Source organism: Apteryx mantelli, unplaced genomic scaffold (genome assembly GCF_036417845.1).
Source record: "Apteryx mantelli isolate bAptMan1 unplaced genomic scaffold, bAptMan1.hap1 HAP1_SCAFFOLD_105, whole genome shotgun sequence".
In the NCBI taxonomy this organism is placed as follows: Eukaryota; Metazoa; Chordata; class Aves; order Apterygiformes; family Apterygidae; genus Apteryx; species Apteryx mantelli.
Window position 1 is genome coordinate 143,588 of NW_027118463.1, and position 13,092 is coordinate 156,679.

Sequence of the window (13,092 nt, forward strand, 5' to 3'; positions counted from 1 at the left end):
GCCAGCCACAGGAACATGGCTGTGATATTAATTGTGAGGTCACTCCTATCTCTGAAGATGATAGGCCAGAAAAAGGCTTATGGTTTCAATGCTGACTGTGCGGTTGCTCCTGTCTCAGCACCAGTTAGGCCAGCATGAGGCACAAGGCTTCGATCCTGACTGATAGATCACTTCTGCCAGAGAACCTGATAGGAGAGCAGCAGGCACACGGCTGCGGCTGGTGCTTCTGTGGTCATGTCTCCCTGAAGACGTGAAAGGAGGCACACTAGGCACACGGCTGCAGTTAGTGTTTATAAGGCTACAGTTGTCAAAGTACCTGGTAGGACAGCAGAGGGCATATGGACAAAGTTCTCATGGGCCCCTGCACTGGACCTGGCATGCTTCTTCCACCCCCATATATAATCTACCTCTGCGCTTCCTCTCCCTTCAGAAACCGACACGTGCCTACTGGCAGATTTGCAGCCCAAAAGTGATTTGGCAGAACAGCTTACTCACCAATAAGTGCTTGATGACAAGTTTTGTTGGGCCCCTACACAGGCCCTGACATGCCTAGTCCAGCCCCACAACAACTGCACCTCTGCGCTTCCTCTCTCTTCCCAAGCTGACACTTTGCCTTCTGCCAGATTAAGAGCACGAATGCACTTCTGGCAACAACACTCGGCCAACAATGTAGGCTTGCAGAAAAGTTATCTTGGACCTCCACACTGCAAAGTAAAGTTGACTTAGGTCCTTACCCTGGCCCTGGCATGCCTAGTTCAGCCCTACTACTGGAATGCTGCACTTCCTCTCTCTTCCCAAATGGACATCGTGCCTGCTGGCAGACTGGCAACACAAATGCAATACTGGCATACAAACTTACCCACCAACAAACAGCTTGTAGTCAGGTTCACAGCGGTCCCTACCCTGGCCCTGCTCTGCCTGTCCTAGTCCCACAACAACTGCCCTTCTTTGCTTTCTCTTGCTCCTCAAATTGACATTGTGCGTAGGGCAAGATTCATACCCCAAACATGTCTCACTCAGGAACACTCACCCACTGACAAAGGTGTTGCAGTCGTTCCCTTCCATCCCTACCATGGCAATGGCATGCCCGTTCCAGGCCCACTGCAACTGTGCCGCTGTGCTTCCACTCTCTTCATACACTGTCTCCATGCTTCCTGGTAGTGAGGAAGCCCAAATGCATTGCTGGAAAATCAGCTCACACGCCAGCAAGTGCTCACCGGCAAGTTCTCTTGGGTCCCTACCCTGGCCGTGGCATGCCTGTTCCAGTCCCAGAACAACTCCACCTCGTCCCTTCCTCTCTCTTCCCAAAACTGACATCGGGCCTGCAGGGAGATTCCGAACCCAAATGTGATACTGGCATATACACTTGACCACCTACAAAGGCCTCGCAGCCAAGTTTTCTTGGGTTCCTACCCTGGCCATGGCAGGCCCATTCCAGCCCCAAAGCAACTGAACTTCAGGGCTTCCTCTCTCTTCCTAGACTGACACAAAGCCTCCTGGCAAGTTGCCAGCCCAAATGAAATTCTGCCCAAAAACCTCACCCACCAACAAAAACTCACAGGCAGGTTCTCTTGGTGCTCTACACAGGCCCAGGCGTGCCTATTCTAGCCCCCCAACAACTGCAGTCCTGCACTTCCTCTGGCTTCCCAGGTTGAAACCTTGCCTTCTGGAGGCCTGGCAGAAAAAGCAGGCTTCTGGAAGAAACATTCCCCCAACTACAAAGACTCATAGACAAGTTCCGTTGAGGCTCTATCCTGGCCTTGGCATACTGACTGCTGTCCAACAACTGCACCTCTGTGCTTCCTCCCTCTTCCCAAACTTATACCGTGCTGATGGTATAACCTTGGACCCCTGGCCTCCAACTAGACTTTGCAGCACTGATCACAATCCTCTTAGCTCTGCCATTCATCCAGTTTTCAATCCACCTGACTATCTGCTCATTTAGCCCATACTTCATCAGATTGCCTGTGAGGATGTTATGAGAGACACTATCAAAAGCCTTACTGAAGTCAAGGTAGACAACATCCTCATCTACCCAGCTAGTCATTCCGTCAGAGAAAGCTGTCAGGTTGGTTAAGCGTGATTTCCCCTTGGTGAATCCATGCTGACAACTCCTGATCACCTTCTTGTCCTTCATGTGCCTGGAAATGGTACCCAGGATGAGCTGCTCTATCACTTTCCCGGGAAATGAGGTTAGGGTGACTGGCACCCCTGGCAGCTGGTCACACAGAAGATGCCAGCCAGACAGCTGGAGAGAAGGTGTCGATCAACCAATCTGCTGCTGAGGAACAGGTTCCACCTCAGATCACTTTTCAGTGAGATGAACCAGCTGCAGCAGAAGCCGAGGCTCTTGACATGGAGTTACAAGCAGACAGGACATTTAGTCATCAGGTACAAGGGGAAGAATAGCCTACCCAGAGGAAGAGCTGCTGACATGTAGTGTCCCCTGGCCATGCTTAAGGCTAGCCTAAACAAGTCTGGCTTTAAAGCATGTTCCAAATGCTGAATTTTCTGTTTTCACAGGGTAAGATTCAACAGAGGTTAGCAGCAAAGTGAAATACTGCAAAATTTGATGTCCTTGGACATAATCCATGCAAGCTGGTGTCCTTTACATTTGAGAAGTAATGCCTTCCCACACCCTGTGCTAGAAAGTTGTTAGAAAGACACTGAGTGCATCCTCATCATCTCTGTAAATACTTTGACCTTCTTCAGATCAAACCAAATATTTCCTTATTTTGCCTGTTTTGAAAGGGAATGACTGTTGCACTTTGATAATCCCAATCTGGTTTCTCTCCTCTCACATTAGGCTGTTGTTCCCAGAGCTCTTCAATTTTTCAGATAATATGTGTCCCTGGGAATGCCGGCAGGGGCACAGTCCACTTCTTCCACCTTGCCTCCACAGCACTGGTGGAGTTTAAGCCATGCTCTGAGTCCTGACTCAGTTTTCTTTCTAACGCTCCAGTACTGCTGATTCCTTGTGGGGGAAAAGTACCGGGTGCGCCTGGCAAAATGCACCTGCATAAGCACATGTACCTGGTTATACTCAAGCCAGCTCTCCAAAGGGAGCACGGCCGCTCGAAAGAATACCTCTGAGCACTCTGTCTTGACAAGACTGCTTCCTTGTTAACTGTGCTAGAGGAAAAATTCCCAGTCTTGTCAGAATTGCTTTCTGTGGGCTCCTCCTGGATGTCAGCCACTTGATGTCTCATTTCAGGGCCTGGGGCAGAGCACAGTGCATGGGTGTCAGCAAAGAACCCCGAGGCAGCAAGCCCTTATGCAGAAAGAGCTCAGTCCCCGCCTCTATACTTCACTGGATTGGAGGTGGGGGTTAATTGAGTGGTTAATTAAAAGCTTGTTGGGGGATGCTACTGCATTACAAGCAAAGAATTTCTGGATTACTGTCACAGTAGAAGAAAACAGTATCTACACCATTTATGTATACTGGCAGTATCCTCCAACTAGTCTTTGCTAACAGGAGAGAGAGGCAACTACTATGCCTCTAGTCTAATAAAACTTGCTGTTGAACAGATCTTGGAAGTGTTATCTTCAAGAATGTCCTCCAAGGAACCCTTTCTGAAAGATGATCTATTACAATCCAAATAATCTAAGCTGCATATTTATATGTATTTACCATTATATCTGGGATATCTTGCATCTGTGATTAAACATCAGTTCATGAGCCAGGAAAGCCCAAATGAAATAAGGTATGGAAATAAAGGAGAATAACAGACAAAAAGGCAAAGCGCTGAGTAGGCATTCAGATTTATTTCACTACTCTTTCTATTACCCTGCACCTGTCAATTATATACACGTCTCATATGTTTCATTTCCTAGTAAGAGCAGAGGAGGTTATTCCAGTCTTCTTGGCCAGGGTAAGTTTATTATAGACAGGGTAAGTCTATTAACTGACATGTTAAGACGTAACGAAAGCTTTTAAGCTAGAGCTGACAAACTAGAGTTCAATCAATTACAGCATCCCCTTGGCACTACCTTGACATAGTCATGTGCTTCAGGTGCTTTTGGGTGTCTCAGGCAGGGGGATGTGCCCATCGCTTGGACTATCTGACTGCCTGCTGCTACCCAGGACTTTGTTGGGGTGGGGGTGGGGGGCAATGCTGTGCCTGATGCACAGAGACAGCTCTGTTTATTTTTGAGTTGTTCTGCTATCAGGAATGAAACACTGCACTCACCAGACGGCAAGCTCCTCGAGGAATAAATAAAGGTGAAACTAAGTTCCTCCTTCTTCAGATGGGTTCTCTGGAAACCAAGATGACTTATTCTTTGCAGCTGCAGCTGGAATCTAAATCGGTAGCCCCAGTTGGCAAGAATTGAAATAGCAGTTTTTCCCAGCAAGAAGCACCTAGGAAAAGACAATGTGCATTTAAGTGGAGAAATAGCAGGAGAAATAGTAACTCCAGGCACTTTTCCTCTACCACTACTAGGGCTCAAAGTCCCTGTTTCCCCAGGAAAGCGTAGGCATGCAGCTCTACACATGGAGTCTGTGCCCACCAGCTCCATCAGCCCCAAATCCCAACCGCTGCCCAGTCCAGGGAATCACTTCCTAGACTGCTAGTGTCGCTGCTGATGGGTCCAGAGCAAACCTGCAGCTGCACAAGTCACACCGTCTGGCCAGATCTGGTGCTTGGGCCTCGACTGGACCAGCCAAAAGAGTTCCCAGCAGCACCACAAAGAACAGGACGCTGTCAGCAACCAGCCCCCCTCCCCAAGGGGGCTGCAGAGCATGTGAGGATGCCTGCTCTCACCAGGAAGTGTTTGTCTCCAGCTGGTAGAGCACCTCATACCTGTTGCAGTCCCAGCTGGGGTGGCCTCCAAGGCCCAGGCTGCCGGCATGCCACAAGGCTGTGAGGAGAGCAAGCGCCAGGGAGAGATGCCGGCTGAGCATGGTCCCGGTCCCTCCCAAGGACAAATCTCTGAAAGCGCTGGCTGTCACCCTCCACTGAGCTTGGCCAGTGGCTGCCAGGACCGAGGGGTGACCTTGAGCATCTGCGCAGCAGGCGGTGGATGACATCATCAGCTTCAAGTCACTGTCACCAAAGGCCCTGTGATGTCACCAGGCCTTTCCCCAGGCACTCGGCAGGCAGGGAAGGGGGAGGCAGCACGAGGGAGGGCTGCAGGAGCCAGATTTCGAGCCCTGCCGCTCCCACTGCTGTCCCCGTGGTGGGTCTGTCTCCCCACCAGCAGAGTGGGCCTGAGCCCCATGCGCGTTGCACCCTGCTCCAAATCTTCAGCGAGCAGGAGCTGGTCCAGCACGGTGCATTGTCCAGCGGCCCACAGCGCTGTGCCCGTGGGCAGCGGGGCAGCCGCGGCATTCCCGGCAGCCTGGCAGGGTAGTCTGATGCTATGCAGGGAGGACTAGGAGCTGGGCCCCAGCCCAGACGGAGTCAAAGGTGGCCCCAGATGGCTACTGGAGAGGCAGACAAGAAGCAAAACGCCACTTATCCCACAGCAACAAGGGCCTCGGAGAACAACAGGCATATTTCACCGCAGGAATAAAACCTCCAGGCACCTTCCCTCTAGAAACAGTAGGGTAAAACACCCTGTTTTCTCAAAAAAGCACAGGGCGCTGCTATTTCCTGCCTCAAACAAAGGGTAAGTGTATGTAGAGTTCTAGCGCTTTTTTGACAGCTTCCTTTTTTCCTGCAGTTGCTAAGGAAGAAAGTAAAAGGATGGCCACAAATGGGCGTCGTCCTCACTAGATGAAGGAGAAGGATGTGAACACAGCCTTTCATGGAGAGTGTTTTCAAACGATTTACAAGCCTAGGGCCCATGTTCTCAGTTTGTTTCCAATACTAGTCAACACCAGTGTCCTTATTCCTTTCTCCCAGGCTCTTCCTTAAACCTAATTTGTAAAGACAGAGCATACACCTCTCATCGTGGTGTGCATTGCTGTTAGAGACAGAAATGGCTAAGCACAGGTTAATTTTTCCTTGCTTCTGTGTTGTGTCCATCCATGCTTCCTGACTCTGGCTGCTTTAGAAAATCCAAGCTTTCCCCATTCATTTCTGAATTATGAAGAAAAAAGGGGTCTTCCTGTGTGATCAAACTGCTTCTAACCTCCCCCTTGCCAAGTGTTTGATAAAGAAGGACAGAACAAGAGTCTCACGGATGGTGAGTGCTCTCCTGCAACTGGAGCAGGATGTGCTTCTGTTCAAGAGGAGCTATTGTTGCTGTGGCCAGGTGTTTGAACTGTATTTATCGCTGAAGGTCACGCTGCCAAGGTTGCATTGTACTTTGTGCCTGCTGGAAGGCTGATGCTGGCAAGTTGTGGCTACAGACAGCTCAACTGAAACCTGTGTCTTGCTAAAAGTTGAACTGGAGGACACAGAAATGTCTTGCCTGCTTGAGGTTTCCCTTCTGAAATAGCAGACAAATGAGAATGTATTTGATAGGAATAGATTTGCATATATCCTCTACCCCCATTATTTTGTGCTTGACTTTAGTAGTACAATGATAGCAACTATTTCCTGTGTTGAGTGAAAGGTGCAGCTAAGGATATCAGTTCTGTTGTAGGAAGTTTTTGTGCACCTGACACAAAAGGGAGATTGTCCAGTGGTGATACTACCAGCTAGGTTTGGTAAGAGTTGAAAAGAAAGGATTTTGTTGAAGAAAGACTGAAGAAGCCTTCCAGTGTTGCCTAGCCTTTTTAAAAGTAACTAGAAGACAACTTAGAAACCGCTTTTAGTCTCTGTTCTGGAGGCAGAAGTACTTGCAAGACTCCATCTACATTGCAAGACTGGCAAAATATTTCACCTGACTGTTGCCTTCTGCCTGAAGTGTGCAGCTGAGACTTATTGAAAAGTTATTTAAGTGGGTGTCTGTGAGTTGCTTTTCTGTCTTTTATTTCCTGTCCTACGTGGACTGTTTTTTGGGGGGGAGCTCCCAGAAGGTAGTGATTTTCATGTTTGCTTATGCCCTTAGATGGTTAGTAATCTTTTGTCTGTTCCTTTGCTTGAGGAAGAAGGCAAGCTTTACATCTAGGCCGGGTAGTACGTTGTTGCTAGTAACGCCCAGAAACCTTGGGTGCTCAAAGGGAGTGTTACTGGAAGGCATGTGAGAAAGAGGCCGAAGACGCTGTGGTGGGAGAAGTAGCTGTGCGTGAGCGGTCCGTTGCCTGGTGGGAGAGGTGTGTGGGGTGTTGCTGAGATGCTGCAGCGGTGGCAGTAGCTGCCTGTGGAGAGACCTTCCTGTGTTTCTGTTGGAGATGATCCATGAGGTGCTTGGAGGGGAGAACTCTGGGACCTGAAATGTAATGTTGAGAGTCCGGGCCCTGTGCGGGGCACTCAGTCTGTGAGAGACTTCTCTGTGGCTGCCAACCTCTATTCTGCCTGTGCTTTGCTCAGTATTGTGCCACGTGTGGAAGACCCTGACCAGAATCAAGGAAGGAAGAGAAAATCAGGAGTTACACATTAGTCAAGTAATTAATGTGCCTTATTGTTCTTAGGTGTCATGCATCTTGGAAACCTCTGGTTCTTCTCCTAAATCCTTGTTACTGAAATTGTGTGGCTGTTCATCCTTTCTTTTCTTTTGGTGACCTGGACTCCAGGCATGGTTTTCTGGTTGTGCGCCTCTATGCAAGGGCAGCAGTGAGAGCATTTCAGCTGAAAGTCTACAATCTTTTGGTCGAGGAAGTTTAAACCAGCCAGAGCACTTATGCTAATATAGCTTCTGTCAGAAGCTATAGAATGAAACAAGCTCTCTCTGGAAAGAAAGGAAGGAAGGAAGGAAGGAAGAAAGGAAGGAAGGAAGGAAGGAAGGAAGGAAAAAAAGACTGGGAAGGAAAAACCCCTCATGGCTAGTTGTTGGCTGAAGTGGCTTTGTAAGGTGTTTGTGAAAGGGAAAACATATGTTAAAAGTGTATGAGAGAGGCTTTTGTGTGCCAGTGATTTTCTTAGGTGCAGACTTAACTCTGTTCTCATAGGGGTGACCTTTGTAGTTTCCTGCTGTTCACAGTAATGGTGGATGATAAATTCCTTGTGCACCCTTTACTTAACTTGCTGTTGAGTTTAGACAAGACTCTTAAATAATTCCTTTGTGACTGCAAGAAAGTGAATTGCACCTGTTCTGGATGAGCCCAGTTCCACTGTTTATATTATAATTATTTGGGGAAAACTTGTTTTGTGGTGCAAAATGAGAAGCTCTGTTTGTGAGGCAGGAGCAGCATCTGTTCTTGTAAAATGACTAAATTGGTCTAGTGTGGAGTCTCGGAATTAAACCACTAGCAGCTGCTCTGCTTCAGTTCTCATAAATTTTCACCTGATATTTGAAAGGCTTGTTTGTCAGAGCTCAGACTTCCTGCTCATCCAGTCAGTATTAGGAAATTGTCTGCATTATCGTTCCTAAACTGACAACCTCGAACTTGTAATTGTCCTTGAAAGTTGAATTGTGTTTTTTCCCCTGAGACTTTTCCATCTTTCAGTGCAGATGTCAAAGGTGGTGATACTTGGGGCCCAGAGTAGTCTCAGAGAAATGATGTGATTAGAGGCAGAGTGTCCATTACCATACTGAATTGAACGCGTGGATACCATGAGGGTCCGTTTGGGGCCCCCCCCCCCCCCGCAAAGGTGGATCTTTGGTGACAAGGAAAATACTCGTTTTTGGAGGAGAAGGGATGTATATATGAACACCGTCAATGTCTGTGTGTTTGTTTGGTCTTCAGAGTCTTTGTGGTTTTAATGGTAACTCCTTTCCAAATGGAGACAGTCACCCTCCTGACTAGCCTCTAAAATGCAAGGGAACATCTTTAAGATGTCCGTTTGTAACTCGGTGTGCTGGTCTTTAGTTTCAGTGAGCTAATTGTGCTTGGATGCCAGTATGGTGTCAAATGTTCCTGTTTTCCCCTGCAGGATAACACCTGGCTTGCAGTATTCCTCCCCAGCAGATCACCAAGCACTTTACAGAGGAGGTGCTGGTGGCTTCCCCATTTTCCAACTAGTGAAACTGATAGAGAGAAAGAAAAGGGCTCTTGCCACATGTTGATGGGAGAAAGTGGGAAAGGACCCCCGCTCTTCCTTCTCTCCCACTCTTGCTGCTCTGAAAGAACGGTGCTGCAAGCTGACATGATGTTTTCCCTTGTTTGTGTATGCAATGGAGGTTGCAGCCAGATTCAGCTCTGCAAAAAGCCTTTCTTAAGCGGGAGGCGGATTCTTCAGAACGGAATGTGACGACACAGAAGCAGTTCATTTCTGTCTTTCTCCACTTCTCTTGGGAGTTACAGACCGGCGGAAAATGCTCGTGACCAGGATGGATGCATGAAACAGGCCAGTGCAGGGGTAAGCTTGTGTTGTTTATTATTTCTTTTTTAGGGATTGAGTATTTTCAACCATCAGTGTTTACACTCTTATGTGTACGATGTTGAGTGAAGAATGCTCTCATGCCAGTTGTTTTTTCCCATGGGAAGGGGGAGCATTCTTCAACAAATGGCGCTTTCACAGAGGTTTCCCGCTGACACTTTTTTTTTGTTTTGTTTTTGCTGTTTCATTCTGAGCACTCTGCACTATGCTGTTTTAATCCTTTCCCTCTTATCTGTTGGGTAACCCTTGAAAGGCCACAGTACGCCAGCTTAGTTGCCTTGCAGTACAAGGTTGCAGTATGTGTTTAGTCTCCTCTCAGGTGTTTTGCGAGATATGTGGTGCATCTATTGGATTTTCAGCTGTGATGAGGACTGAGATCAGAAATACAAGCTTAGCCATGGCAATGAACATAATTAGTCTCAGTCTCAACTGAAGAGCTATATAGGGAGGCTTTGCTGAGCTTCTTAATGCTTGGTGCTTGCTTACTCAAAGCAAAGCAACTTTGTGGCTCTCTTGCTCTATTTAACTGTGGAAGCAGTAGCACATGGGTGCCCAGTTTGAAAGCGGCCATCCCTGAGAAGGAACTGGGGAGTTTGGAAAGGGAGGAATTTGCTGGTTCCTTGGTTGTGTGTACAGAATATTCTTCTTGCGCTTTAATGTGTGAGCAAGACTTCTGGCGTTGTCTGTTAGTCAAACAGTCTGTCCTTGCTTGCTAACATTTGGCTTGGAAAGGGCTAGCAAAAGGAGAGTTTCCTAAAGCCTGCTGAGTAAGGCTACAGTATGCAGGAAAAGGGTATTTTTTGTGTTTGGTTTACACTGCTTCGTCAAGAAGGAGATGCTATTGCAGATCACAGTGTTGTATCCTAACAGGCCCCATGGCTTATTTGCCTCCCTTAAGCAGACTTGGATGCCAATTTCCATATTGCAACCAGTCAAATACACAGCATGGAGCTCCTTCAAGACCTTCCAGGCTCCTGTCTTAGGTGCCATGGTGTGGAGAATGCCTGCTATGGTTGGCTTAAAGCTCAGTGTTGCGAGGGCTGCGTGTGATGTGGGAGAAGAGGCGTTTGCTGTCCTTGTGTTCATTCCTCAGCTGCTTTTTGTGTTTCTGTCAGCTTCCTCTCTTGCACTTGTTGCCACTTACATGAAAACAGATAGCAACAACCCTACCCTTCCAAATTAGGACTCTGAAAGAAAAAAAAAGACCAGGCTGCTGTTGCTAACTGAGCAGGAAACTGAGGAAGCCAGTGATCCTGTGCTCTGAAACACTATGAGCTGTTTCCAAGCTTTAACTTAACAGGCTTTGACAGGCCTTGTTTCAGCTGACTGCTGCGCACAGGTTGGTGTGCTCAGGACTTTGTCTTGTGAGCCCTTTCCCCTGTAACTGTGTTTTTTCCGGCCATGGTGAGAGGGGTCCTTGCTGCATTTGCGGAAGGCAAGCCAGAGGAGAGCATGAGCAATGCTTTCTAGCTCCATGTCACCCGTGAGGATGTCCACACACTAAAGGAGCTTGGCTGGCTCTGGGATGAGGTAAAACCTGCTGCAGCGCAGTGGTGTTCTCATGCAGTGTTTATGGAAAAATACCCCCTTGACGGTGTATGTGAGTTTTCTTTTCCAAGTTCTTTGCTGACCCCCTGCTTTAGATATCTGAAGTATCCGTGTCCGCGTTCTGATTTTCAGCCTTGAAGGGTGCAGTGTGTCTGAAAGCAGCTGTACTTCTTGTCTGGTGCTGCTTCCCAGAGTTAGTCACACTCAAGTCCAGATAAGTTGGAGTGGGTGACAAGCGTTTCTAGCAAACTCTGTAGAAGTAACCACGCACAAAAGTCCGGGAACAGAAGCTGCGACTAGAGTTCTCTCAGGCAGCTGCCTACTCTAGGGTGGCCAGCAGATAAGTGTTGCTGTACTTTTCCTTTGGTAAACCAGTGTCATGTTCTTCATCTCAAGCTCGCTCTTAATTGCACACACCACAGACTGCCACATGAATCTTGTGGTGTGAAGAAGGAAGGAAGGCTATGCAGTGGTTCATGCTTTCCATACTTTGTTCTATCCAAAACTAATTTCTGGAGGCTACACGGCAGTGAGAGGATGGACCAGAGGAGTGTATGTCTCCCAACAGGACCGCATCTTAGTGCCCATTGACTGGAGCAAGCAAGCAAGGCATTGACACAAGCAAGCAAGGCCAGTGACCTCACAACCACAAACTGCAGCCATATGACCAGCACTGGCCTATCAGGCACTGAGACACCAGTGACCTCACAAGCACAAACAGCAGACATGACCTGCACTGCCATATCAGGCCCTGAGGCACAAATGACCTCAAAATCTCAAACTGCTGCCACATGACCAGCACTGGCCTATCAAGCACTGAGGCTCAAGTGACCTCATAATCAGAAACTGCAGCCACATGACCAGCATGGGCCTATCAGGCACTGACGCACAAGTGACCTCACAACCATAGACAGCAGACAGATGACCAGCATGGGCCTATCAGGCACTGAGCCAAAAGTGACCTCATAATCACAAACTGCAGCCACATGACCTGCACTCACCTATCAGGCACTGAGACACAAGTGACCTCACAACCACAAACTGCAGCCACATGACCAGCACTGGCCTATCAGGCACTCAGGCACAAGTGACCTCACAACCACAAAAATCACCCTGTGACAAGCACTGGCCTATCAGGCACTGAGGCAGAAATGACCTCACAAACACAAACTGCAGCAACATGACCAGCACTGGCCTATCAGGTCCTGAGGCCCAACTGACCTCACAACCACAAAAATCACCCTATGACCAGCACTGGCCTATCAGGTGACTCAGAGCCCCAGGCTGAGCCAAAAGAGGGTCCTGGGCCCAGGGGCAGGGGTGGGTGCAGGCCCCAGGGGAGGCTGGCCAGGGCCACCAAGGCCTATTAGTGCCTGCAGGGCCGAATAGATTGCCAGATCATCTTTATCACCACATAGGCCATCAGTACTCACCCAGGATTTGTTGCTGTATTCCTCCATTGCAGCTTGTCCCTGCTTCTGCCTCCTGAATGCTGTTGTTTTTGTGTTGGAGATCTGCCATGAGTTACCTCTTTAGCCAAGGCAGTCTCATGACACGACTGCTTGTTTTCTGGAGTATCCAAGGCAGTCCATTCTGGCACTTGGGGCACACGGAGCAAGTGTTCTGTGCCAAACTGCCAAGGCCAATTTACGGCTCCCGGGCGAGAAGCATATGTCAACTTCTCGCTTTGCAATTAAAGTTCGTCACGAAAATATTTTAGGTTTTGATGTTTTGAGCAGACGAACTTGGTGCCTGCCGGATGGCAGCGTACGGTCCTTCGGCTCAAACATCAACCCCACCCCCGGGAGAAATAGGGAGGCTGCAGTGCGTGTACTTCGCATGGCCCCTGCACTCCCTGATTCAAAAATCGCTAACATACCACAATACCCGATTTCTGCAGCAGCACGAAATGGAATTTCTGCAGTCATAGCTGATTTGGAGAAACGACAAATTATCTTCAGGACCTACTCCCCATATAACTTGCCTGTCTGGCCGGTTTGGAAACCAGACGGGAGGTGGAGTTTAACAATTGATTATCGGTGCCTGAATACTAATACAGCTCCGCTAACAGCTGCCGTACCAAATATTGCAAACTTAACAGCTATTTTGCAAGCAGCTGCACACCCATGGATGGTGGTGCTACAGATAAAAGATATGCTCTTTATGGTTCCCTTGCAGCAACAGGATAAAGAGAAGTTTTCTTTCACCTGGGAGGGAATACAATATACCTTTC